Genomic DNA, 24,542 nt, shown 5'->3' with positions numbered 1-24,542 from the left:
CAGAAGATATTCAGTAAATAATTATTTCCCTGTAAGCTGGCCCCTGACTATCTAATCCAGCCTTACTTCAGCTTGGTTTTAGACAGCTGTCAATGCGAGACAGATTCCTATCAGATCTGACCTTCCAGTGGTGCATTTGAAATTGGTACGCATTACTTCTACTTCTGAACTGAGTTATGATTATTTAATGGGTCTTTCTACCCTTGGTACAGTGATCTATGATTCTTCGTATTTTACAAGGCAACACAGCCCATTTTTCCTTGTGATCTAAATTGTTTTTTGTAACTTGCTGGGAAGCAACACGTATGGTTTTATATATCTCAAAGCAGGTGTTCAGGGGAGGCAGGCGTCCTGAAAGACAAAATCACATCCTCATCACAGACTGCAAGTCTCTGCAATGGCACTGTGCACTGGGGAACAAGGGTACTGAGACTGTAGAGGGATGAGGAAGCTACTGTTGCAAGGTTGAATATCATCTTCATTTTGTATATCTGCATTGCCAATTTAGAAGTAATTCTGTAAACATGCCTACAGAAGACAGGAGACTTCAGTGAATATCTGAATGTAATGCATTGCTGATGCCTCAGTGTTGGCTCAAAGGTGAAGTAATTGTTGTGCAAGAAAAATGCTGCCAAAAGCACTTCTTCTGTTCTTAAACACAGATGACTGACACTGCAAAGACTCCAGGTGGGGTGACGGAGTACGTGGCAGTTCCTCTGCAGCTCCTCTGCTACTGTTCCAGTCACATCAGATGGTCTGCAAATGGTGTACCAGATCTGGGGAGGGGATCAGAGTGACTTATTAGAGGAAAACGGGAGTTCAGAAAGTTGATGGTTCCTAAACCTTCTACTCAGAGTTGTTTATGACTCTTCCAATAAATGTTTACTAGGAGCTGGAAACTATCAGGCTGGCCATTAGGTCAAGATCATTTGAGGCTCATTTACATGCATTCTGTGTCTCATTCCCCCATTTTTTTCTTTTTCCCATGTCCTTTTTACAACTACAATTCTGAATTCATAGGCTCTTTTTCTTAGAAAGATAACTAACATTAATTTTAGCAGAACTTCTGTAGAATCTGATGTATGAGGAAACGTATTGCTTCATGCTGCAATTTTACTGATGCCATCTATTTAGTTTTTATTGGAATGATTTTTAAATGAGATTTTGGCATGAATTACTTGAATACAGCAGAATTTACTTGAGAAATATGAACAAACATAATAAAAATAACAACTGTAGACCTTTAGTCCGAGGAATATTTGAGGAATGTTTAGCTGCCTTTTGGATGCTATTTACTAGAGAATGGTAAACTCTCTTTGTAACCAAATTACACAGGCAATATAGTTGTACTACATTATGTAAGTTAGGTGCGTGCCAAAAGATGTATCTCTTTTCAACTGTGCTATATTTTTTCTAAATATACATGGTGAATGTAATACTACTTTTCCAACTCGTAAGTCTTATCTCCAGCCAAACATTGTACACCAATTGGAATGTTATACTGGTTGCTTAACATGTTAACTTCTTGAATCAAACTATGTGCTTGATTCTGATATTGAATCAAACTAAAACACAAAACTGTTTAGAATTTGAAAGTAAGGTGACAAATTGGTTTATTCTAAGTTACTAACGATATTTTAAGTATCACAATTTACAGATAATACTGTTGTATGTCGGGCGGGGCACATGTAGAAATAGGAACCTTTTGTGTAAATGGTACCTGCTTTCTGAAAATCAGTTCTTTCCTCTTTAGAAATACTGAGGTTGAGGTGAGTTTGTTTTGCTTGGGTTTAAATTGAATGAAAGACAATGACAAGTCTGAGGTACCACTTAAGTCTTATGCTTTACTTGTGGTATGTAGGTCCAAGTGCTAGATCTGCTTACAGCCAGACTTTCACACCTAAGTGTGAATTTCTGAAGAGATGAAGAATTATATAAGCAGGCATCCAGTCAGTGCAGAGGGTTTGGTTAGGGAGCTGATAAGCCGTCTATGGGGTATGACTTCTGCTTGAAAGACTGAATAAAAGCTTCTTGTTAATTACATACTGTCAGAAATAGGAGGTCTGGTCCTTGCCCTTGGCATACTGAGTCTTTTTTAATATGTGCAATTTTAGTGGGTTTTTGTTTTGTTTTAAAGAAAAAATAACCTATAGTATTGAATGTGACATTTCAGTAAGAGTTATGAGAGTTCTGCATCATGATAGACCTTCAAATAGTTTGTCTTATTAATTGATACTCAGGAACATACAAATGCTGATTTGCACTTATAGACCAATATTCTATTGTGCACATCCTATAGAGAGAAATGCACTGCAGATGAGCATGACAGTGTGGTTAACAAGAGTAAAAGATATATTCATTTCTTAGGGAGCTAGACTAATATCCAGAGGCTTACGATCAGAGAAGAATAATTATCATCATATTCTAACTCTAAACATTTTGTTAAAAAACATAAATTGCTACTTTGCCATAATTTTGAAGGAATTATGATGTATTCTTTCAAATGTGATAGTAACAGAGAGGAAAATGTAATATTGAATTTACAAGTCACTCTTAGTAGTAGAAAAACTGAATATAAAATGGTCGCAAGTACATTTCACTGACTAACAAAGCAGTGTAAGTTGGAAGCAGCTTCCCAGTAAGAAATGGAATAGTGATGGAAAACCCTAGCTACTTTAAAGTGTTATGTCATTGCCTCACAGAAAGCACTAGATGATGTAATGGCCTCTGAAAGCAGACTCTTGTGACTCTGGGTGTCCTCTCCAGTCTCCAAGCCATTTTTATATAAAAAGAATATATTTTCAGTGAATTAAAGGAAATGAGTTAAAATAGAGGGCTGACTGTATGGAAGATGCTTCTGTTCCTGATGTCCTTAGTCCCATCTGACTGGGAAACAGTATTTTAATAGTCATTCCTGTAGTCATTACAGTTTCAAAATCTGGCGAACAGGGTTTTATCTAAGAAGGATATAGGTCATTTATTTCAAATTAAAATACCCTTTGGGGTATTTTAGATGTAATAAAATCTAAAAATCTGTTCTCCTTGCATTACACAGTTGCTGTTCGAACAGTCAGTTTTAACATACATATTCTCTGCTTTGATCAGCACTGAAAAATACATTATTTCTGTTTGACATGTCTTCCTCTGCTCTTACTGAAAATGTATTGCTTCCACCCTTTGCTTCCATGTTGTTACATATCCTGAAGTATGTTCTTCTCTTGGCATGTGTGTTTAAATCTCACTGTTGGTAACAAAAGCAATAGACCAAGTTGCTTTTTCTTCTTTCTTTTCTTTTTTTAATTCTCCATAGATTTCACTGAAGTGTTCATGGCAAACTGGTTTCTGCTGAACTTGCACCTTTTTTTGTGCTTCTTTTATACCAGCGATTGAAGAATAGAGTTTTGCTAGCAGAAACATTCAGAGAAAGCGAATGTTAATGCTAAATGGAGGAATATTTGCAGAACTTTTCATTTTATAAAAGCTGGTATTTCAGCTGCCTTAAACTTTAATTCAGCTGAGGAGCAGGGAACTACTGGCATACTATGTTTGTGCAGTATATTACAGTTTCTGAATATTTGTGATGAGTAATAACATAATTGTGATGAGTTGTCAAATACAAAGTAAAAATGAAAAAAAATGATCTGAAGAATCTGGAAATAAGCAAATGTCAAATAATATCTCCAAACCAGTCTCTCAAATTGCAAAGTAGAAAAAAGAAATCCTCTCCAATGGCCATTTTGTTTTGTAAACCTCTGTGGATCGCAAGGATTAAGAAAAAGGAGGGATTGGAGTTTTCTAGTGGAACAAGGACTGAGTATGAACTGATCAGCAAGGTGCTGCAGTACAGCCAAGCTCCTTGTTATTCCTGTCTTGTTTCAGTCCTCTGTTGTGCTGCTCTCTTCAACATTGCAGAGCAAAATTGTTTGACAGTTTGGCTAAGAATGAGAAAGAAACCACTTTGTATAATCTGTAGTTTCACTTGAACTACAACTTACTCTAGAAGTGAGCCCTCTACAAAGCCGATTCTCCTTTCTTTCACAATGCATGTTCATATTAAAGATTCTGGAGCACTGATGATGAAATGTGCTGTGTAATTACTGATGTTGATGACTATTTAAAAATAACTGTGCTTTCCTTTATATTCTACAGAGCTCTGAGAAGCCTTTTTGTAGTACCCAGCACTAGCTTATCTGCTAGCTTCTGTGACAAAAATAATATTTATTGGCTAGTTTTTTCAGTCTTGGAGGACAATTATTGCATTATTCCATTCTTGTGTATTGTAAAACCAAAAACAAAAAAACAAAACCAAAACAAAATAATGCACCAAAAAACTCCGTAGAATAACAAAAATATTTCTACCTGCTAAACACTCTTCTGTTCTTTATCACAAGTTTTCCAGTAATGACAATAATGAGATTTACAGCATGCTGGGAAATAAGATTTTTCATTAATATTTCAGTGCTTAGCACATGATATTATGTAGGTTGTTATCTGCAGCCAGCCATGTTAATGGAAGGAATTGAGATTTGTATGTGTATATCTGCACGTGAATTTGGTAAAAGTTTAATCCTTTCTGAAATGCTTTTCAGAAACATAAATCCCTTTGTTTTTTGTAAAAGTTGCTACCCCTAGTGTGACAGATAAATATGTCAGTAAGCCATCTGTGCTCCTTCTCAGTGTGAATGGCTCAGTGAGCCCTCTTTCGCCTTCTGAATAAAACAAACCAGTCTCCCACTGTTGCTGCAAAATAATCAGTTTCACTGTTTCACTTTTCCCACTGACTGAGTTCACAAATCTTAACAGTAGCCCCATCCTTTCCTACGTGTGGCACTCATTATCCTGCTCCATTGATCTTTATGTTTCCTATACAGCCCTGGAGCTAAGCATTTCTTCCACACCGACAGAAAGAGAAAAAAAAAAAAAAAAAAAGTCAGATAAGTCACCTGTCAGGCACCTATTCTATGTTTATTTCTTCTTTTAGCTTCCAGGTACCTCAAAAAGATATATAACACTTATCTGAAACACACTTTTAAGTTGAATGGATGACATAGTTGATACTGCCTTTTCATCTTTTTGAGTATAATAGTAGTGGACTATGTGGTATCAGTCATTCAGGGGTACGTACAGTGTACGGTGTTTTCTTTTACATGCTTGCAAGTTGGTGAAACTGAAGGTTTTTATTAATAACTCAGTGGATTGTCTTATGTGCAATACCTTACAGGAGTAGCCACTAACAAATCACAGTTTTAATTAGCTATCACTTAATATCCTGACAGTGTCTACTCTGGCAGATACTGATTTAGTCCAAATTACACCATTTCTAAAAGTTATGTAAGTTTCTATAGCTACGCTGATTACATTTTTTCATTTGCATAACAAGGTCAGGTACTTCTTTGTAAAATAGCATTATGCAAACAGTGAAAGAAACATCTCTTCCTCTGTAGGTTTTTATTAAGCTAGAGTCTTTGGATGGATATCTGCATTCATCTTAGAGATAAATAGTTATGTCGTATGCTGAAATATGTTAAAATCCACTAAAATGCTGATACTCTCACAATGCTATTTCAATCCGACATACATTGGTCCAATCCTAGTGTCTGTATATATCACTAATGAAATTTGCTTCCTCTGTGAAATAGTTGTCTGGAGAGAAATAGTTGTCTTCAAATGTAGCCTATATAATTTCTGGAAGACCTGCTGCCTACTTTGCGTAGCTTATTGCACAGTTACTACCTCTGCATAAACGTGGAATCCATGAAAGAAGACAATGTGATCTGGAAAAGTGATTTCTGCAAGCAGACACTCCCAATGATGCAGTTCAAGCAATGATCCATGTGGATCAGTGCTGACTCTGTGCATGATCATCAGGTCCTCTGCGTGGCTCACTTCCTGCAGTGCAGAGGTATGAGAATGACCCTGGACCCTGAACGCAGTTAGCTGTATCTCAATTGTTCTGGTTTCAACACCACTATGGCCACAACTAAGAGCAGAAAAAAGAAGAAAAGTGAGACCCATGTAGAGGCAAGGGGAGGGAAGAAACATAATTGAGGTAATTTTAACAGAAATGCATAGAGTTGAGAAATTCAGGACAGATTGTGGTATACGTTGGAGGTGGGACTGGGATTAAGCAGACCTAGATTCATAGAATCACGGGGCATAGGCTTGGCTTCCAAACGGTTGAGAGCCACTGAGCCAGTATATCTAGGAATGTAAAGAGATAAATCATATACAGGCCTTCTAGCTCCTCTCAATTTCTCCAAATACAAAATGGCAAATTGTTACTGACCTTAAACGCATCTTGAAAATTGTACATCGTATACTTTTGTGTTAGATTTTTTCCATAAGATCATGCTTACCAAGTGTTCTTAATTTTCTCAGTGGCTATCCTTTCTTATTTGGAAACAGAACTGAATAATGGAATGTACACAGCTAGCTTAGACTACAGATATCCCAGCTCTCTCTTCAAGACTCTAGTATATAAGATGATATGCCACACCTGAGCTTTTGGAAATCCTTTCCCTCCTCTGTTATATGTGGAGAAATTGAGGTATCACTGCACAGAACTGCTGCAAACTTTGCTTGCTCTTTGAATAAATGATCGTTTTACAAGGAAGTAAGACTGTTAGGTTTACATTCATTTTTAAGTAGATTCTTGAAGAAACTTGAGAGGTTTTATAAAGCTTTTTATCATTCTAAATGATTTCATTAGAAACACTCAGACATCTTGAATTTTGTAAATAATTTAAACTCAGCACAGTCACTGACTGCACTGTGAAATCTGCTTCTTTTACTTTTTTTTTTTTTTTTTGTTATTCCTAACTGAATATGTTACGCAATAAAAAACCCAAACCAAGCAATAACAAAAACCAATCTTTTTCACATTTTCATTTTTCTATCCTGCTCTATTTATTTGCTTAATTTCTTTGGCCATTGCAGCATTTTTCTTTCAATTGAGGAACTGGTTAAAATATGTCACCTGTGTATCAACGTAACTAATGTGCTGAGAGAAAAGTGCAAAAGTATCAAAACTTCTGAGTGTCCCTCTGAGTTGAGAGGTCACTATGAGTTATAGTGCAAGAAATTGTTTGCAGTGTGCACTGGTAGGCTAGCCCAATTATCATGTATTTGAAGCTCAATCCACTTAGTTAAAAAAAATATATATTTTTGTGTAGGAGCTCATGCAGAAGCTTCTGAAGTGTTTACATTGAGATGACATTTACTGTAGTAGAGGTATTTGCACAGTGGAAATGAACGAAGGCTGATATTACCAATATAAAAGGCAATAGAGCTAGATGAAATACAGCAGCTATTTCTGAGTGCCATTAAGCGTTCTGCAAGAAAAAGCTGCAGAAGAAGTGACTACAAAGTGCATTTAAGAAGGCAGGCAGTAAATGATGTAATCAAAGCTAGTTTTAAGTTCTTGCAAAAAAAAAAAATAGCCTACAGATATCTGAAACATAACTTGCAGTAGACTGACTGGGCATAGAGTGTGTAATACAATGATGAGACAGAATTAGGTTGTATTGAACATATGAGACCACCTTGGTTCATCCTCATCTTGAATTAAAAAGTATTTGGCAAGAAGTGCTGCTGTAGAATCCCAAGGTAAAAACTGCACAAGAGAGTCCAAGTCTGTCATAAGGATGAAGTCCTGAAAAGCTGCTGTCCTCAAGCGGGAATTAGTACAGTAGGGGTATATACCAAGCTAGCTCTTTGCTATCATAAAGAGGATTGTTAAAGCGATGCCAGAAGTCCCGTCTATGTTTGCTGTCTTTGGGCTACCAGCTTGTATTAGCAAATGCTCTGTTAATTTGTGTACAATTGACCCTATTGAAAAGCTTTGCAGAAATTTTTGGATGAAATAGCAAATCTGGGGAGACTGATGAAAGTTAATTGCCTTGTATATTCTCATATAGGAATTTTACTATAATTCTGAAAGCTTTTAGTGACCTTATTTGTTCATCAGAAAGGAAAATAAAGCAGGACAGCCTGTTCATTTAGGTCATGAAAGTAGATACTGGTGAAGTTAAATTGTAACAATATTTGAACTTAATAAAATGAATCTGTTTAATGATTGTTGAAAATGATTTGCAAATCTATTTCAAATGCATTAGTTGGAAGGGCTGAGAACTGCTTACAATGTGTATTTGATGTAGATCAAGTAAGATACAGTAGGTATATCTCAGTGTGCTTTTCCTAAAAAAAATCCCTCCCCATCTTCTATAAATCTAACAAAAACAAGGATTATTAAATAGTCTTTACAAATATGTTCATAAACATGTGAATTTGCTGGCGTGTAATCAATAAAATGGAAAAAGCTCTTTCTTCTAAAGCTTTTGCCTGGGCCTTCTACTATGAGTTAAGAGATAAAAATCAAACCAGTTGTTCTTGCATTGTGCTTTAAATGACAAGAAAAAAAGGAAGATACATGTGTACCAGTGAGCAGAGTAACTGTCTTATACATGTATTTAAGTAGATGAGGACAGTAATTCTTCATCTTCTGCATATATAAGAGTCCAGTTTTCTTAGAATCTTGTCACATGTCATGTGGCCCAACTGCATAAAGGATCGTTAGAGTTTGTGCCCCTTTTTTTGAGAGAAAACTGGGGAAGAGGTGGTTGTGTTTTATAGATTACCAAATATAAGTTGCAAGAGTTTTCTTTGTTTTTCAATACATCTTAAGTAAATCAATTGCTAATCAAACAAGTGCATGATCACAGACTAGCATTTCTAATGTCTACGTAAGTCAACTTGTCATTGCTGTAGGAAAACATAAATTCAGTTCCTTGTATCTAGTCTAATTGTCTATAAAATTATTTGACATATTTTGTGTACATCCAAACTGGATCTCATTCTAAACCAGGCCACCTTGAGAACCAGCTAGTAGCAAAGATCTTCAGTAGCATTTTTTTTGTTGTATTTACTCCCTGCATCCATCACCATGAAAAATAAACTAACGATTTAAGTCTCTGCCATACAGTATAGGCTACAGTTGAATTACAGAGTCTATATACGGCATTGCCTTCTCCCTTCCTTCCCTCCTCACCCCCCTGAAAAATAAAAACAACAACCAAAAAACAAAAAACACAACAATGGCTGCATTTTTCTTTACCAGTGTTCAATTTCTAGTGGAAGTCTGTCAGGCTAGAACGAGTGAAGAAAAATTCCAGCGTTGCATATGAACCCATGAGAATCCATAAAAAAACTCTATTATGAACTGCTTCTTTTTCACTAGTAGGAAGTTGCTTGGAAGTTCCATTTGTGCAAAGATGTGTCATTGTTGTCAAATCCTATATGCAGAATTGAATTTGTGATAGAATTTCTCACTCTGTTATTTCAAGAGTTAGTGAAGCACAGATACACGAGCTCATTGTTAAATATGTCATGATGAAGTGTTCATCTCTAATTATCAGTCTAGTGAATCATGGTGAGAGCTTGTTAGACATTGCCTGTCACTATTCCTCTTACACGTATCCAAAGAAGAGTCAGTGTTTATAGTGGTAGTTTCTTTGTTGTTCCATTTTGTTTTTCCTCTCAATTTGAAACGAGAGTCTGCTCAAGAAAAAAAAAAAAAAAAGTAAACAATAATTAGGAAAAAAAAAAACAGCTAAAGTTTATGGAGGCAAAGTAAAGATTAGGAGGAATAAAAAACAAAACCAACAAAACAAAAAACTGAAAAAAAAAGAAGAGGAAGACAAAATTATAGACCATTTCTTTTCTAGCTGTATAAGGGGAAATCTTGATTTGGAGCTGTCTCACTCTCTAAAGTCATGGATCATCTGAAGCTCTTCACATGTTATGGCTTCTGAAAAGTAAATGATGTCAATACTTCCAATCTGTTACCTTGCAAGCAAGTATCAAAATCTTCCTGACTGTATCCTTGATATAAGGTCATTTTCAGAACGATGCTTTTTTTCAGGTAGCTCTTCAAGGGAATAAGAAAATTTCACTTCCAAGATTAGTGGCTTTACAATTACCTCAGGGTTATTCAATAACTTTAACAGAGGTTCTTTTTTTTTTTTTTTCTTTTTTTTTTCTTTTTTTTCACTTAGATGAGAATAACAAAACCTGATCATTCTTAGAATTGGTTTCTGTTTCATTCTAATTTATTTTGAAAATTTTGATTGTTGTTGCAAAATGTACAGACACTTAATATATCATTTTTTACTTGAGATTTTTCCAAGGTTCTTGGGATGGCTATTACCATAAATTAAATGTACACAGGACAAAACAAAATGCATATGGTATGCATAATGGTCACTGACCTCTTCATCTAGATTTTTTTATGTCTGGGGATGTTTGTTACGATCACACTCTCTTCTCATTTGGTGATGAAACAGATATGCACCTTCAGACTGGCTTCAATTACAGCAGTCATCTTTCCTCTGAATAGCCAGATTATGTTTTCTAACATGAGAATGGGTTTTTAATGAGAAGTGCCAGCATTTGCTGGAGAGCACATTGGTGTATGCATTTTTGATGTCAACTGAGTAAGTCGGATTGTCACACCTTAGTTAGCTAAAGATCTGATTACAGGAACGAAAATACAACTTAGAAGAGAAGAAGTAGAAAAAAAGGGAAAAAAAATCAGCCTTCTTATGTCTTGATGCTTAACTGAATGCACATAATCCATGTTTGGGAGCTAAATCGTGTACATGAGATATGATTGCAAGTGTTTGGTTTTTTTTTTGTCATCTTAATTACATCAGTTTGCAAATTTTATCCAAATCTTGCAGACAACTGTTCAACTAGTTCTGTATGTAACATGAGATATTCTCAGCACTGCCAATTAAATCATGAAGGTCAGCCAAAATACAGCTTGAGAACTACCTTTCTAATTACTCGAGGCAATTTACTTTATTCTGTTATGCCTTGTCCATTGTAGCAGTTTGGGTAATTCATAACTCATTAAAGTAATTGAAATTGAAAGAAAATATCTGTCTATTTTGTCTTTAAGGACTCTAACGCTCATTATATTGTTTGATTCCTATAAATATTTTAATAACACATGAATAATCAGTCTCCTATTGCATGCTTGCTATTTGACTCGTGATGTCTCCAAAGTTTTATTGAGAATACATTAAAGAAGTGGGGTGGGTTTCTGTTGGAAGATGTGATTACTTTAGGGAAATATTTATTTTACTAGCTACCCATATCGGGTCTTGTCAAAGCCAATTCTGTAAAGTTATAGTCCTCTAAAAGTCAAGGATATTGTGTGCTTCAGAAAATGTGTTTAAAAAAATTATCTAGTTTCTCAGTTGGGTAATTTGAGGATGCTCTTTCCAGTACTGCAGAACACAGTGATGTCAGGAGTGAGTTGAAGAGAAAACAAAAGCTGTAACTCTTATCTCACAGCCTTCAGAATGAAAGCTGACATGCACTTTTATGTAATGCCAGTTAGGTTGCACTTTTCAGGACTTCCATCTCTGTTAGTACAATTACTTATGTCATTACTTCACCTTTGCTCAATTAGGCTTCACTGTCCTTGAAGACTGATAGTACCAAAGCCTCTAGATTTGCAGTGGTAAAATAGCTGTTAAAAGCAACATGCTTGGCTGTGCTGAGTAATGCTTACTTAATAATAAGAAGAAAGCAACCAGAGAACTGAAGAATCACAGTAACAGTAACAGCTATCAGAAAGGCAGTGTTTACCAATAAATAAAACCACTTCAACTCAATTTCCAAATAATGTCTATCTTCTCTTATTCAGAGCAGTAATTGATCCTAGCTGGTGGTTTCTTGTTTTAAGCATTTTCAAGAATTTCAAGCAGATGTGCTTCCAGGACAAATTTTCCAGTCCAAAAAATTTTCCTGTCTGAAGTTATATGCAGTTTTTATGTTCTTTTTTTACACATTTTGCCTCAAGTAAGATTTCTTTAAACATAAGTTTAGAACAACGTAAGCCCCATTCCATAAAAGACACGAGTAGTTGTGAGGGAGAAGTTATCCACACGAAGACCAAGTGAATGCTGAATGCTATTGGAATGTGATTGTTGTGTTCTATGCATTCTTCAACTTCAAGATTTTCAAAGATTTCAGAGGCAGTAGCTTAGTAGTCCCTCATTATTAAAAACTTGCATCTTAATTCTAGTCTGAATCTGTCATTTATTCACTTGCATATATCAACAAGTGTTTTGCATTTTCCTTCGTTAGACTAATTTTTTCATTTTCATTCACTGTGTAGATTCTTGTAGTCTCTGGTTTATCACCTCTTATTAACAATTTGGTGCAAGATAAATTGAGTTCTTTGAAGTTGTGTTTTTGAAGCAGATTTCCAGTCTGTTTTCAATAGTTTAAGTCAAAAATATAGGATACAAAACAACAGAAGATTAGCCTTGTGAAATGCTAATATATCTAGCTGTAGTGGGAGACTGACCTGTCAAGAATTTTTATTGTTAACTTGCTTTGAAATTGTATCCATAGTTTGGTGTATGTCTTACATACTGCTGTGTTGAACAACCAAGCCCAAGTACAAACCACAGAATTGCAAGGATCAGAGGGAACCTCAAGAGATCACTGGATCCAACTCATCTCCCGACAATAGTTCACACAGGTAGGCAGCCAGATCTTGAGTATCTCCATAGAGGGAGTCTCTACAGTCTCTCTCAGCAACCTGTTCCAGTGCTCTGTCACAAGATAAAAAATTGTTCAGCATGTTTGTATGGAACTTCCTATGTCCAAGTTTTAGGTTATTGGGCCTCGCCCAATCACTACACAGCACTGAGAGGAGCCTGGCCTCATCCGTTTATCTCCCAGCTCCCTTTAGATATTTATAGACATTAATTGGATCCCCACCTCTGTCTTCTTTTCCCCAGGCTGAACAGACCCAGGTTACTCAGTCTTTCTAAGTCTCTAAGGGAGATGCTCCAGGCCCTTAGTCATCTCTGTGGCCCTCTGCTGGCCTCCTTCTAGGAAATTCCTGTCTTTTTTTAACAGGGTATTCCAGAGCTGGACTATTCTTCTCTGTTTCTGGTATCTGCAGAAAGTAAAGCCAGACATACAGACCACATGGGAGCGTCAACATATTCCAAACAGGTGGCAAATCTAGGTGATCAGAATACATGCACCTTTGATCCCCAGGGGCAAACAGCAGATCCCGCTTGCTCTATTGTACCTTCTATGTCCCCAAAACAAATATCCTTAGCTGACAACCAGTGGCAAGAGTCATGTTTTTAAACTCTTCACATAGGGTGTATCACATAGCTGTAGCTCTGCTCTTCAGATAAGCAGGATCCAAGTGTTGCTTCATGAGCCAGCAGTGTGTTCTTGCAGTCCAGAAGAATTGTATCCTTGGCTGCATCAAAAGAGGGCTGGCCAGCAGCATCAGGGTGGTGATTGTCTCCCTCTGCTCTGTCCTTCTGAGCTCCCATCTGGAGTATTGAGTCCAGGTCTGAGGATCTCTGCCCAGGAAATATGCAGAGCTCTGAATTGGATCCAGAGAGCTACCGTGGGGATGATCAGAGGGCTTATCTCTTATGAAGAAGAGGCACATCTCTTATGAAGAAAAGTTGAGGGAGCTAGTTCAGCATGGAAAAGAGATGGCTCCAAAGAGACGTCAATACGTGACTTCCAGTAATTGATATGAGCTTATAAGCAGGAGAGAGAACAAATTTTGTGTGATCTGGTAGTGATAGGGCAAGGAAGAATGGATTTAAACTAAAAGAGAGAATATTTAGGTTAGGTGTCAGAAGGAAATTTTTTTACTGAAGGAGTGGTGAGGTACTGGAACAGGTTTGCCCAGAGAAGTTGTGGATCCCCCATCCTCGGTGATGTTCAAAGCCAGGTTGGATGGGGTCCGGGCAGCTTGATCTGGTGTGGTATCCCTGCTCATGGCAGGAGTGTGGAACTAGATTATCTTTGTCATCCTTTCTAACCCAAGGTATTCTATGATTCTATACTGATCACAAATTAACAAAACTCAAAAATTATTGTAGATATTGTGATGAGCTACTTGGATAAGTGATCCTGGACAAAAACGAAAGCATAGGTTGTCTTATTACTGTACTGCAGGATCAAGATGATGAATTTCGTGAGGTTTACAAAGCTAGAGTACAAATCTGCAGGGATCATATTGTGGAAATTATATCATGTTTACACAAAAGTGAATGTCCTGATACAAATAAGTTTTTGCCTAATTTTCATTCTGATATCATGACATAAACTACTGTCTGACAAGGATATTAATGGGTGGATAGAATCTTTTAAAGTGTTCCATTAATAGTCTATTATGATTTATATAGCATTACAATCTATTTAATCGCTATATAAAATATTTGATATTCCCATTTTAGTTACTTTGAAATAAAGCAGACAAAACTTAAAATTTTGATCATTTGCTATGCTTATGTTCCTGTTTAAAATGTATTCACGTGTTATTCAATCAGTAGATGATATTGTGTCATTGGACTCTGGGCAGAACTGGTTAAAATCAGCAAGGTGCATACTTAATTTTGATGACATAATTTCACTCAGTAAAACCAGCAGAATGTTAGACAAGCATGTTCCATGTGAACATGAATAGCTTTATGTTAATATTGCATTTGTTAAAGTTGCTGTGGAATAAACATTAACAATGACATATTTAATTAAAATTTAATATTTAAAATTTGAAAAACATATGAAAATATGAAAAAATATGACTATTTCATGTTACAATTTTATAATTTGTAAAGTGGACTAGTCAGATAAAGTTAGGAAGCGAGACTAATTTTTTTCAGTTACCACTGTATTCATGGCTTTACTAGTTTGTATTTCAATTAAAAGGCCTCTTATGAAAATGTGAATAAGTAATGCATAGCCTTATATATATTTGCACATGTATAATATGGATAACTGGATAATATGAATAAGGCTGGAAAAGTAGCAGAATATCATTTCATTGAGCCTCCTCAACCTGACATAATTCTTGAATGATTTATAGCCTCTTCCAAAATAATGGTGTTCTCTTTTAGTGAGAACTATTGGTGATAGGTGGATGGTTGAGCTGGATGATCTTGTAGGTCTTTTCCAACCTTGGTGTTTCTGTGATTCTGTGATTCTGTGATGGTGTTTCCAAAACCTGGAAATTTTTCAGACTTTGGGTCTCCTAACTATTAGAAGCTGCGTTCTTAAAATGATTCAGATTATTTCTTGCTGTAATTTAAATTTATTATTTCTCTAAATCATATCCAGAGAGAGCTAGCTGAATATTTGTTCCCTTATTTTCTAAGTTACTGTTACATTTTCTTCTCTTGACCAAACATACTCACTTATTTCACCTATATCTCTTATAGATCATTGGAGAACCTCAGATGATGCTTTCTGCTCCGCACTTTTTGCAGTTATTCTGCATCCCCTTTGCATTACAGTGTTCAAGTCAGCCTCGTACTCTAGATGGGGCTTTTCCAGCTTTGAGTGAATTAAAAAAATTCATCTGAATGGTAGAGACAAGATAATAGGTAATAAAAACAAAAATAACCCATGTAGTAACTGTTGACTTTATTTTTTCTTGGCGTCATACTGCTGTTGGAATAGTTTCTCAACTACATTATGCCCCAGATCTTTTTACAAGGACTCCTGCATAGGTTGTTTTTCTTCCACTGAAATTATGGGCTATTTGTTGAAAGTTGTACTTGTTCTTAGTGAACTTTATCCTAAATTTTTCAGACCATTCCTCTAATCTTTGAAAATTCTTTGGTTTCCCATCTTGTCTTTGCAGCCCAGCTTTATTTCGTCTACAAATTTCATAGAATAATCTTTGCTATCTAAGCTGAAGGAGAAACAGATTGACTTGAGGATTCAGTGCTGATTTGTATATGATGCCTGTGGGCACCCAGTAAGAGCTAGAACTAGCTTTAGGTATGCTGTGTAATAATGACAGTAATATCACACACTTAAGCACAACCTATTGCACTGAAGTATTCAAAGAGCTGCAAAAGATAAAAATTATATGCAGAAATTTTCATCACTTCTGGGAGAAATTGAAGTACATTCTTGAATATACATGACTACATTTTTGGGGTCAACAGTCAGTTCTTGTTTGCATTTTGATGCGTTTTGGGAAGTGACAATTTAGCTGGAAAATATCAATGGTGAGCTATTGATACAATCAACTGAAGAGAGTAGGCACATCTTTGAAATCAATTCTGCAATATTGTGCCAGAATGCAATTAGCTGAGGCAGTCATTTTATCTTCTGTTCTTACCCAATTCATGAATTCCCAACTTGGTAACAAGTTGGGATATTTCATCTGGAATGTAAGAAGTAAAATTAATAACTCCTTGGCAAATAACATTGATGATGTTATGAACACAAACAATCCAAAAATAGGTGCAAAATAAAGCTATCAGGTGTTAGGAACATTAGAGTACAGATTGACTGGCTTTGTACACATAAATTTCAATTTCCAATCTCCATTCCACTGTAGTGTAGTGTACCATGTGTAGTGATTTTACAGTGATGTGCAGCTAAGCTCTACCGCACCACTCTCAATCCTCCTCCTCAGAGAGTACAGGGAGAGAAAATATGGTTATAAAAAGGCTCACAAGTTGAGATAACACAGGGAGATCCCTCACCAATTACTATCACAGGCAGAACAGAGTCAGCATAGGGAAATTAATGTACTTTATTGCCTATTGCTAACAGACTAGAGAAGTGAGAAATTAAAAGCAAAATAAAAACACATTCTTCCCCATCCACGCACTTTTACCTCTTTCCCCCAAACAGCAATGGGGAACAGAGAATGGGGGCTGCAATCAATCTGTAGGGCTGCAATTATTCTGTAACGCTTTGTCATCTGCTACTCTTTCATTGTCACTCTTTGCTCTTGGTCCAGCTTGGCATCCCAGCCACAGGATGCGTTCCTTCCTGAGTTGATCCTGCATGGGCTTCCAACAGGTTGCAGCTCTCCAACCATTGCTCCAATTTGCATCTATATCACAGGGCTCAGTATTCATTTGTGAATTGTACACAGGATGCAGTTATCCCAGGCCTTCTGCTCCATGGGCTGTAACCCCAGCCCAGGGTCTGATCCTGTGGAATCTCTGTGGGCTATGGCCTCCTTCAGATCACATCCATCCAGTACCTTCTGCTCCTCCATGGTCAGAACATGGAGATCTGCTCTACCTTCTGCCCCATGGGCTGTAGTGGGACAGTCCGCTTTACCATGGGACTCTGTGGATTGCAGGGGACTTCTACTCCATGCATGAAGACCCTCCTGCCTGCCTTCCACACTAGCATTAATGCTTCTCTCACATTTCTCAATCCTCTCATCCAGCTGCTGCTCTCATAGGGGTGCAATCAGGACTGCTGATTGGCTTGGTTCAGCCAGTGCTGAATTGCTTTTGGAGCCATCTAGAACCAGCTCTTATCTGATACAGGGCCACTTCTGGACTCTTCCCACAGAGGCTAAACCTGCAGCTCTCTGCTACCAAAGCCCTGCTATATAAGCCCAATACATCCAGCAATGAATATGATGGCACTTTCAAATGTCTGTCCTTGACCCTTGATTGACTTTGCTAGTAGCAACACTGTGGATATATCTTAATGTTCAAACTTAACTGGGAGTAGCAGGTCTTGTTATTTTCAGGCTTGCTGATTTTCTGTCTTACCACAGGATTTCATCTATATCATCTGAAATGGAGCCAGTAAGAATACTGATAACATTGCATATAACTCTCTCCTGCAGTGACAACACCTGTTTACTTTTCCATCCCTGCTGGCACTGTATTTTCCACTTTTAGATGCTATTAAGTGAGCACTCTGTACCAAACCGTTTTGTGACACTGAACTGACTTCTCTGATATATCTGGCAGATCTTTCCTCATGCAGAGTTTAGTCCAAGAGAGTGTTTTCCAATGGAGCAGGCAGTGAGTTGATAGATCTTTTTCTTTGCCTACTTATCTATTCACAACAAAGTGATGAGCTCTGTGTAATTGAAGAGTACTAGGTGAAGATGATGTTGTAGACCTGCTGAGAAGATTTTAGTGAACTCAGAACTGGAATAAATTCACTAGGAGCAGATAAACAAGGACAGAAGGAAAAACAATTGTCACAGCTTAAAAAACAAAAGTGTTTTTTTAGGATACACATACGAAACAGTCGATTATTTTTTTCTCAACTTATACTCTCCTAAAGCGCAAGTTATAGTTGCAAATAGTATGAAATGTTTTCAGTGAATCTTTTTGCCCTCTTTGTTTATTTGCGCTCATCAGCCCACTGTGAAGTTGTTCGTATGAGTGGATGTTTCAGTTGGTATGTCTGCAAAGATATGGGTGCAGTCTAGCAGTTTCTTTTTTTTTTTTTCTGTGTCACCAAGATTAAACTTACTGTTAATATTGTCACTGAAGCACTGCATATATAAAGTATCCTCTGACAACAGTATCAACAAGAAGTTAATAGACATAGAAATTTAATTTCCTTATTACTGAAACTCATGAAGGCACAGGTACATCCATGGTAAGGAGAAAGTAGTTGTCACTTTCAAATTGAATCATGCCAGTCTGGACAGAACTTTTGTTTCCAGGAGTATTCATTTTGTTTGTACTCATACACCTGCAGATTTACTTTATATTATTCTATCTGCTCAATAGTTTCTGCTTTTAACTGCACAGGCAAATCCATGCTCCTTGAATCCACTCTAGAAATATTATTCTCTGGAATTAGTATTGTCAGAAATGCACTTTCATAATTTGAATAGTGTCAAAATTGAAATCTCAAATTTAAACTTTGGTAGAGTTACAAAAAAAAAAATGGTGCTCAGAATACAAATTTTGTGCATGCATGCTTCCTTTATCAACTATTACTTACCATTCTGTTTCATGACATTACAATAATTATGAACTCAGAATTGAGTGATGTAGTTATTGTATAGCTATTTCATAACATTCCAGTCCAGTGTTGGACTAGGACAAAGAAGTCTGCGAAACCATACAACTGAACATACATGGGACAATTGATTTCTCAATGTAATTTCAATTCACAAAACTTCAGTTCAAACTGGCGTTTGTAGTAGAATTCAGATGTACAAAAACCACTATTTTTGAGTTATTGTGTTCAAATATTTTTGTTTCTTTTCATATGGATTTTTTTATATAACAGCATAAGTGTGTTGACATTATAAGAGAAATTAAACTGAGAAATAAATAAAATACAAAGCATTAGTGTTTTTGACTCCACAGCAGATACTTTTAGCAGTGACCTTTTCTCAAACGCACTATCGATCCTGTCTGCTCTGAAGACATTAAGAATTTTTTCCTTAGATTTTGACTGGGACAGATTGTTATCTCTTCATAATTCTGATGAAGGATGAAAATTACAGGAAATTCATTACTAAATGCTGCATAAATGTTTGATTATGGAATATGAAAATATGATGATTGTGCCCTGTTACAGTGTGAATATTTTTCGTGAATGTCCTTTGGCTGATTTAGCTATCCATTAATTCTTCTGTTAGCTACTTGAACTCCCTAACAATGTCTGTTCTCAACTATGCAAAGGAAATTTCTGATTATCTCTTGGTGACTTTTTTCCCTGCAATTTTAATATATATGTCTGTGATATGGCTTGTGTTAAGCTGCTATTATAAGTGGATGAACTGACTAGGATGATATTGAGAGTATGCCTTTCAAACTTGCAGTGATGGGCATCAAGTCAGTACATCATCTGTCTGCTTTCAGAAACAGCATTCCAAATTCTTGTGTTATTTTTTGTGTTACCTTTTTTGCTTTCCAAATGGCTGCAAACATAAGGATTATTAGCTGAGGTCTACTGAGAGTTTTGACATTTTTTGTAGTGGGGCAAGAGTAGTAAAATTCTCACAAGAAGATGGCTGACTGAAATGCTTATTCCTTGCACAACATTTCCTCTGTAGTATGTGCTATTTCTTCTGTAAATACCAACTAGAATGAAACATATCCTACCGCTTGGTAAACACACTGGAGTGGGAATGACAATCAGCCAAAATCTGACTGTTTACTATGATAGATGAGCTGCTTGAAACAAGTGTTAGATTCTCCATAATTGTATTGACTCTCATTCAATTTATTCAGCAAGCTAAAAGGTATCAAAAGGCTATTTAGTTTTTTAATTAAGTGGATTAGTAACAATCTCATTAGTATCCAGGTGTGTAAACTTCTGCTTGCCAAAGAAATAATTCACAAATTCCAATGCATGGCGTTTAAAGTTTCCAGGCTCTTTCAGTTAAGGCAAGCAGTTTTGGTCCCTACAGCTGATTAATGAGATAGGTCAATACAAATGTACAAGTTATAGAATTAGTTGATGCTGGGTATGGGAAGGACAGTGTTTTGTCCTAATACCAAATCTGAGGTAGCAAATGACATGTGGGAATTAGATGACTTAATTCATTACAATGGAAAGTGTGTTAACTGTATAGAATGAAGAATAAAGATTTTTTCTTCTCCAACATTTTAGGAATCTTTCTGCCTGGTGCATTAATTTCTGCCATTTCCAGCACCTCCCAGTACTCTGATTATGGATTTTGCTTGAGTGCTTAGGTGCTGTCAAGGGAGGGCTCTTTTGTTCCTACGGTACAAAAATATTGTTCTTGGTAATTTAAAAAAGTGTTTTACGTATTAAAAACCTAAGGTATTTTAAACCTGAAAGCTAATTATATGTTATTAAGCTGTTTAAAAGACGACTACCTATGATATACTTCTAGTTTCACACTCTTGTGTGTCATAATATGAAATAATGCCTACTTACCATGAATCTTCCACCTACTTGCTGTTAATATTTTGAGTAAACTTTTCTTTTTAAAATACACTTCCTTTTGAAATTGATCTAGTTTTTTAAAAGTAATTGATCAGCAACATACATGATGAAAGCCCTCCTGCATATTTCTGTGATTACTCTTGATGCGTTGTTCTGTTGTTATGCATTTATAGCTTAATAAAAGAAGATGTTAAATTCCAGAAATGACAAATCTTGCATAAGAGTAACCTATTTTTCACTCTGCTCAAGCTACACTTCTTCTCTACTTGGCCTCTAGAAAAAGTAATCTGCGAATAAATTAGATGCAAAAAAAGGGTTAGATAAAATATTTAGTGCAGCTGCTGTGGAGAATTCATATTGGAAAGAAACGGGCTAATATGAATCCCTTCTCAGGGTTTTCTGTGGTGTGAAGTGAAAGCTGAAGCTGTTTCGCTACGCTTTACTCAGCGTTGCATTAAATCAAGAAATAAATAATTAATGTGATTTTCTCTTTAGAGTGAAACATGGTGATTACAATAGGAAAAATAGCACTAAAATGTAGTGAGAAGATTTTGAGTTCTAATGAATGTTATAGAAAATATTTGTCAGGAATAGGAGTTATGGCATATTAGCTACAAAGTATTTGGCAAAAAAAAATCTAAGGTTCTCAGTGAAATGATCTCTAAAGGGATGCAGACAAAAGTGGGACAATATTGTGCTGTTACATGTTTCTGCTTCTAGAGTTCCTAAGTGAAATACATTTTAATCAGTGCATGATTGTGGGGAATCACAGAATTGTTGGAGTTGGAAGGGACCTCTGGAGATTTCATCCAAGTCCCCTGCTAAAGTAGGTTCTCTGTAGTAGGTTACAGATGAAAGTGTCCAGGTTAGTTTTTAATATCTCCAGAGGATACTCCACAACCTCTCTGGACAGCTGTTCTAGTGCTATGTGACCTTCACAATAAAAATTGTTTTCCTCATGTTCATATGGATCTTCCTATGTTCCAGTTTGTGCCCACTGTTCCTAGTTCTGTTGCTGGGAACTGTTGAAAAAAGCCTGTCCCCATTCACTTGACTCCCACCAGATATTTATAAGCACTGATAAGATCACCCTTCAGTCTTCTCTTTACTTCTCTTCATCTGGGCTGAGGAGTCCCAGATCTGTTTGGATTTCCTCATAAGGAAGATGCTTCAGGCCTTTAATCAACTTTTGTAGCCTTCTATCGGACTCTTTCAAGAAGTTCTTCCTTGAACTGAGAAGCCCAGAACTGTAGTCAGCACTCCAGATATGGCCTCACTGGGCAGAGTAGAGGAGGAGTAAAACTTCCCTCAAACTCCTGGCCACTCTCTTTTTAATGCACCCCTCTGGCATTCTTGGCCACAGGGGCCGCACTACTGATTTATGGAAGGGCACAGATTATCCAGAGCAAATGAACCATAAGCACAAGCTAGTTTTTATTTCAGAAACCAATAGGACCAGATTCTGTTTCTACAGTAGTCCGTGGCTTTTACTGGAAACAAGCATAGTGTAACAGATTAATGCAGAATTTTGCTTAATTGCAAAGTAGGTTGTTTTTAAAAAAATCTATGGCAAAAATTAGTTATGTGAATATGCTAACTTTCCATGCTGCTGCATTACAGCACCTCTGTGAGACAAATATCTAAATTGTCTTTAGGCCATATATGTATTACACATAAATACATAAATATATATACTGTTTCTTTAGTGAGACAATTTTTTAGTAAATGCTATGATTTAACAGGCAAAAATTGCATTAAATTTATGTTCATTTATAATATTTTGCATGCATATTAATTTTTATGAATATCTTGATTGTTCAGATCATTAAATGACTAATACTAGTAATTGATTTTTATTATTGTTGTTATTTTAATTGTAGTTCCTTGGAGTAAATAGCACTAAAACAAATTAGTAAGGTCTGACTTAAATACACTGTAAATGAGAGTTTATGTGTGAAAAGGAATGTTTTGAATGGTGCTTATTTTCAGAGTAAAATTACTATTCTGATTTCCTCAGTCGGCTGGCACTGAAGCTTCTCAATACTGATCGTTACTTGGAACATATTTTTTCCCTTTTATGTTCATGATAAATGTAAGTGTGTGTAAGCATAACAAATGAACAGTACAATTGAAAATAGTTCTTGCAGTTTTATTAAACCATAGGCACATTTGCAAGTACAAAGTCATGACTATTGTGTTGATGAACCATTAAGAGGATAGGCTAATAATTCTACGCACTTTAAGCTATTTTGACCAGTTCAATTGCCCCTACAGCTTCGAATCAAAGCATTTGAAGTTGAGCACTGCCAAAGTCATGGGCAGAATCAATATTTTGTCAGTGTTATGTCTTAGTATATATGAGATAATCTCTTGGTTTTATAGAATATCAAGTTTTATTTATCATGGATCTTCTCAAAAATATTTTTCCCAAACTTTTTCTGAGTTAACTAATCTTCTGATTTTGATGAGGTAAAAAAAATGAGTGTGATTCATGAAGCACTTTTTCTCTGTCCCTGTTTTGAAAGTAAATTCAATTAACTTTTCATGCTGAAATGACAGAGCGTGATTGAGATTACGTAGTACTACATATTTGTAGTGCCTTATCATCTTTCCTCTGATGCAGCTATTTCACTTCTAGTTAGTATGACATTCAGCTACTGTGAATTTATTCTAAACACTGTTTAGAGATTTTCTTGGAAGGGACTTTTGGAGGACAGTATAAACCTCCTGCTTACAGCACAGTAACTGTGCAGTCAGAGCAGCTCTGACCCTAGTGCAAATGAGTTTTGAATATTTCCAGGTACGGAGATTCCACAGCCTTTCTGGGCAAACAGTTCATGTTTGACCCCACTCCTTTACAGGATTATTTTTCTTCTGTTTGGAATACTCATTTCTGCAACTTGGGAATGTTACTTCTCCTTTTACTGTGCACTTCTGTGAAGATACTGGATTTTTTTTTTTTTTGCTACATTTTCTATCATAGCCATTCGCTAGATAGTTGAAAACTACAATTAGATATCCTCCTTCTTGTCTTTGGACTGAACATACGAAGCTCGTCCCTTAGCTTCTTACCAATAAGTCATGATATCAATTGCTTCACCTCCTCAACTATCGTATTTGCAGTCCACTGGACTCATTCTAGTTTGTATCTTTCTGAGATGTTGAGGAGCCCACAACTAGACACACTGCACTCAAAAGTGTGTAATGTTCACTTACTGAGTAGTGCATTTTCTGAAAGCATAGAGCAGATGGAAAAGATTAATCTTCCCTTATTGTTACCATCAATAGCAATTTAAACTACCTTAACTAAACTAACAAAATGGTATTACTTGGTGAAGATGTTTTCCTTTCTTCATTCACTTTTGAAGAAGATTACATAGCTAGACTAGACTGGACACATTAATTAGAGACAGCTGCATTTAAAATTGTTTAAATGTAATTTGTATGCTGCTAAGATCTGCAATGGCTACTACTGTTTTCATTTCAAAGACAAAGATAATAAGAAATTAGGACTTATCTCTTTTAAAGACAACATGCATTCTCCTGTCATCCTGCAGAATCTGTGGTAGCCTCCTGCAAAAGCTGTGGTATGCAGAGCAACTATTATCTTCTTAGCCTAAGGCAATGGATAGTAGGAAAATTGCATTTTCATTCCGGAGTCCTCAGCTTATAAAAACACTCAGCCCTTTTCTCATCCCATCTGAATTGGTATGGGTTTTTTGAGAGCTTATTACCCTGTCCATCTATCATTCCTTACTCTTTCATTTGAGAAGGGAAGGCAGGGTGGTAAATAAGCAGAGTACTATTGTTTTGACACATAATTCCATAATATT

General features: G+C 36.2%; 1 long non-coding RNA gene across 1 annotated transcript in view; it reads left to right on the top strand.

Annotated features, from left to right (window-relative positions):
• LOC125689096 (uncharacterized) overlaps positions 1-15,417 on the top strand; it is a 40,571-nt gene extending 25,154 nt beyond the window's left edge. Inside the window, exons 2-3 of the long non-coding RNA XR_007375037.1 lie at positions 12,424-12,553; positions 15,273-15,417. This is a non-coding gene — a long non-coding RNA (uncharacterized LOC125689096). The remainder of the gene's footprint in view (positions 1-12,423; positions 12,554-15,272) is intronic.
• The last annotated feature ends 9,125 nt before the right edge of the window (positions 15,418-24,542 follow it).

This window comes from Lagopus muta, chromosome 2 (assembly GCF_023343835.1).
Source record: "Lagopus muta isolate bLagMut1 chromosome 2, bLagMut1 primary, whole genome shotgun sequence".
Taxonomy (NCBI): domain Eukaryota; kingdom Metazoa; phylum Chordata; class Aves; order Galliformes; family Phasianidae; genus Lagopus; species Lagopus muta.
Note: the sequence above shows the minus strand (reverse complement) of the source record. Positions and strands in the feature narration are given on the sequence as shown.